Source organism: Marmota flaviventris (assembly GCF_047511675.1).
Source record: "Marmota flaviventris isolate mMarFla1 chromosome 5 unlocalized genomic scaffold, mMarFla1.hap1 SUPER_5_unloc_2, whole genome shotgun sequence".
NCBI lineage: Eukaryota > Metazoa > Chordata > Mammalia > Rodentia > Sciuridae > Marmota > Marmota flaviventris.
Window position 1 is genome coordinate 179202 of NW_027287680.1, and position 5082 is coordinate 184283.

Consider the following 5082-nt stretch of genomic DNA (forward strand, 5'->3'; position numbering starts at 1 on the left):
AAACTATAATCTTGATAAAAAAGCACTGGTACAGAGAAGATGACTCTCTCAACACAAACTGGTATTGTAAATGTATGAGAACAGGAAGTAAAAAATTATGTTGTCCATAAAAGAGAATATGGATCCAAGGTTACTGATTGATACTCAGGATGCAAAGTTGTAGTAGTGTGATTGTAGAAATTGCATAATTGCTCCAACGGTCTAACCTTTGTTCATCTGTTAGAGACAATTTTTTTTATTAATATTTAAAAATGCATCTGAATCTTCTAATTCAAATTTATATTTTTCCAGATATAATTACTGATCCTTAGATCTTTAAATACACTACAAACATGGAATTCAATCAGATAAATGCAGGGCCTCTCTCATGGAAAATATGAACTTACCCCATGTCCCAATTAGTGATAAAAGAACTACTAAATCTCAAGAAAATTTATTTATACTTCATACAACTATAAATTACCATTAGTGTAAGAAAAAGTTTGAAGCATTTATTTGAAGTAAATTTTTATATACCAAGCAAAAGTTTTGTAAACTGTGTAGTCTGCCTTACATGTAAATTATTTAAAAATTAAAAAGAAATTATTTTCAGTTACTTATGGACATTAAAATTTCAATGTAATTTTGTGATAATTTACTAAACACAGGAAAAAAATAAAATATGGTACAACCATTAGGTGGAATAATTTCAATAGTTTCTACTTTTTACTTTTTCATTTCAGCAAATCAACCAGATCCTAGTGCCTTCATGTTATTGGATAATACATGTCCATTATTTTGATGAGAAAAAATACAATTATTCTGTCTAATCTTAGTATTTCCACATCTTGTAGATTAATTTTAGTTCCTTGGCTGTAGTCACTGGATAAGGTTATTCTTGCCGTTTTACACTGTTGAATAAATGTTATCTGGGTTATAAGGATTAAAGCAGAAAACTTTGACTACATTTTCATGGACCAAATTCTGTGAAGGACTCTTCTCAGGGCTCCGATCACCTCCTTGTTCCTCAGGCTGTAGATGATGGGGTTGAGCATTGGGGTGAGGATGGTGTAGAAGACAGCCAGAACCTTGTCCTCTGCTGGGGAGCGGAGGGATGTTGGGCGTAAATAAGTGTAAGCAAAGGGTATGTAGTAGAAGGTCACCACAGTGAGGTGGGTGCTGCAGGTGGAGTAGGCCTTCTTCCCTTCCCCTGAGTGCATGCGGCAGACTGCAAGGAGAACCCGGCCATAAGAACATGCAATACCCTTGAATGGAACCATGAGAAAGAAGGTGGTGCTCACAAACACTGTGTACTCGTAGACCCAAGTGTCCATGCAGGCCAGACACAGCATGGCGGGGACATCACAGAAGAAATGATTGATGGCTCTGGATCTGCAATAGGGATATGCAGAGTATATACAGTGTGAGCACAGGAGTTGACAGAGCCCATCATCCAAGACCCCAATATCATGGACGTACACACTGTTTTGTTCATGCGGATGGGATAGTGGAGAGGAAAGCAAATCGCCACATAACGGTCATAGGCCATAGATGCCAGCAGCAGTCCCTCTGCACCTGCTAGAGTGAGGAAGAGGAAGTTCTGAACCCCACATCCAGTGAAGGAGATAGACTTGTTTCCCAGGATGAAAGTGGAAGCCATCTTCGGGACAATGGTGGAGATGTAAGTGAGGTCCATGAGGGAGAGCTGACTGAGGAGGAGGTACATGGGGGTGTGGAGATGGGCATCCATGAGGATAAGCAGGATCATGGACAGGTTGCCAATGGAAGCCAGTAGGAAGATGAGCATAGTGAGTGCCAAGAGGACAAGGCCAGTTCTCGATGGTGGGAACAATCCCAGCAAGATGAAATCAGTTGACATTTGATTATAATTTTCCATCATTCATTTAGGTTTTCCTACAAACACATGAAACAAAAAGTTACATAGACAGTAAGGTATTTTAGAATCATTCATTTATTTTGACTGTGAATTATTAAAGTTCTTAGATAAAGAATAAACTATTCTGAAAATGGAATCTCATTTTCCTTCTTCATAAATATATCTTAAGGTAGCAAACATGGCCGACATTTTTATAAAACCTGTGCAGTCATGAAAATAGCATATTTCTGCAATGATTTTATTAGAATATGGGTATTTATTCCCCTACAGAATCAGCTGTCATCAAGATGAGCTCTTATGGGTAAGTGCATAGAAATCAATGTAAATGTCTAAAGTATAGCTCATATTTGGATACATTTTTCTCATCCCAGGGGCGGGGGTGACTTTTCTTCCATATTTCAGTCTTAGCTTTACCTCCAAAAATGAACTCATTTACCAATTCAAGTTTAAACAGTTAGTTCATTTTGTGAGCGATCATTACACAAGACTGTTGGCATGATTGCAGCCATCTTCCTTTCCCCACCCCCACTTTACGAATACTGTTCTTATTCCCAAGAAATAGAAACTAGAAATAGAAACTAGCCTGAGATAAAACGTACTGGTCTGGAGAGGTGCCAGTGTCTCCCTGTTCTCTCATTGAGAGATAGACACAGCTTACCAGCCCCTGAGATGGGTACATACTGGCTTCCCTGTTCTCTCCTTGTGAAGATAAAGGGACATGCCAGTTTCCCTGTTCCTCCTGAGAGATAGAAAAACTGCCTGTTTTGTTCCTGAGAAACAAACTTGCCTTCCACAAGATCAGAGGGTGTTTTCTGTGTCAATCAAGACTAAACCCTCCCCTAGCCTGTGGCCATGATTCTAGATTGTCAAAGGTGACATTCAAGGGGGTCGCTGCTGCCCTCCCTTGCTGTGGTTCTGGTCAACTAGTTGCTCGGCTACCTTGTCGCGGGGGGTAGAATCAACACAGAGACTCCAGGAGCTGGTGAGAGAACTGGCTGGAGACCCACCTCAGGTTGTCGTCCAGTAGCTCAGTTTATTTTTGGAATGCATACAACTGTTATAGGGTTCGAGTGGGCATGCCCGTCAATCATACATGAGCAAGATAGTGTCCATAAGCCAATCATCTTCTTCCTAATGTAACCACACTATGAGGATGTTCTAAATATTGCTATCATCAGGAAGGGTCTAGGTCCCTAGGGGAGGGGATTTCTAAGTTAGAAGTTCCATTCCTGAAGCTCCTGGTCCTCAGTTTCCTGACCTGGCAGCTTGGCAACAAGTGCTAAGGATGTGGTTTCACTAATGGCTCGCTAGAGCAGAGCATCCCATCCTGCAGTGCTCCTATCAGGCCTGAACAAGTGTAGATTCTTCAAGCACTCCGAGCTGCTTACAGCTGCTAGCTGCTAGCTGTAAACTGAAAGTCATTCCAACATTTCCTCCTTGCTGCTGCTGTCCCTCTCTCTGCAGATCAGCCTTGTCAGGCTCCTGACAATAAACCCACTTCTTATCCCACGTGTGTGTTTGATCAGCCCTGCACCACTTTTCTTTCAATAATGCAGAATCAGATTCCCTTCAAATCAGGTGCCATCTTTTAGTTCATGTCTTCAAAAATCTATGATGTATTCTTATGGCCCAGTGTAAATTACCAAAGGTCCTTCTCCTCGCTTTCTCACCCACACTCAGAACGCTGTGGTAGACCCCTTCCCTGAACATCTGAACACCACAATCATCTGCTGGTGGTTATGCTGTCTCCCCTTCCCTACAGCTCACATGATATTACACCTTGCCTTCCAATGCCTTTCCTTGCTCCTTCTTTGTTTGCTCTTCTATTTCTTGTATTTATGTCTATTTTTATTTCAAAATAAGTATGGGAATTTGAGATCTAGTGCAGTGCTGTGGTTCTCTCCAGGGAAAAATGCCATCAGCAGAGAGCCCTGCTGGCCAGGCCCAAGAGTAGCCAGGTCCACTGGCTGAGAAAGCCTGCAGATGAAAGAGGGAAGCACAACATATATGTTCACGCACACACACATGTGCACCCACACATGCGGGCACCCTCATACACAGGGGCACACACAGAATGCCTTAGAAGAGAAGATGGGGAGGCCAGGTGCAGTGGTGCATGCCTGTAATCCCAGCAGTTCAGGAGGCTGACACAACAGGATTACAAGTTAATGGCCAGCCTCAGCAACTTAGTGAGGCCTTGAGCAACTTAGCAAGACCCTGTCTCTAAATAAAATATAAAAAGGGCTGGGGTGGTGCCCAGATGGTAAGATCTTCTGCATTCAATCCTCAGCACCAAAAAAAAAAAAAAAAAATGACAGTGGGTATGCACAGGAAATTTAATGACAAATCATCAGAGTCACAGGAAAAGTGATTAAGTGTACAGGCAAATAAGTGTCATGACAACGAATAGTAGAGAACCAAAATAACTTGAAATTAAAATGATCACAATCGATATAATGGACTCAATGAGCCTATTAGAAATCTGAGACATACATAAAGTTAAGAGACACTACAAGAAAGAAAACTAAAGCAACATAGGAACACAAATGCTTGAAGTTTAGAAAAGGGAGAATAAGGGAAATAATATCAGATGGCCTTCCAATATGCACGGGCATTCCTGATAATACACATGACATGAGTATTGAGTTAATAACGGTCAATACAACCAGTTTCTCCAAACAAACAAATATACATGCTCCATATTTTAACAGCATGTAAAGTTGAAAAAAATGAGAAATAATATATTGAAAGGTATTTTATTAAAAATTCCAAATGCCATCTTAAATATAATCCTCATAAATTATCACTATCAGCTACAGAATAAGTTCCTAGAAGCTTCTTAAGGAAACATCACAATAGTGAGAATAAATGCAGAACAACAATTAAATACCTACAGATTTTGTAATAATTTATATTTTATATACTATCAATAAATTAAATATGAAATTATGTTTTTCAACTGCTTCCCCAGATAGAAAGGGGGCTGTGGGTGTGTTGAGAGGATGGGCAGGGCAAGGGACATGAGTGAGGGGAGTGCAGGGTCCACGTCCATCCTTGCTGGTTTGAGTCATAAAAGATGGCCTGACATTTTAGATTTAGGAATCAAGCATGAGATGAAAAGCATAGTGTTTAAAATATTAGCAAAATTTGGAGACAGTGAAGCATTCACTGTGGTGACAAGGGGGATGGTTTGGAGCTGGTTGTTT

At 40.5% G+C, this 5082-nt stretch overlaps 1 pseudogene; it reads right to left on the minus strand.

Moving 5' to 3' along the window:
• Window positions 1-941: 941 nt before the first annotated feature.
• LOC139703679 (olfactory receptor 2L2-like) lies at window positions 942-1876 on the minus strand (annotated as a pseudogene).
• Window positions 1877-5082: the final 3206 nt, after the last annotated feature.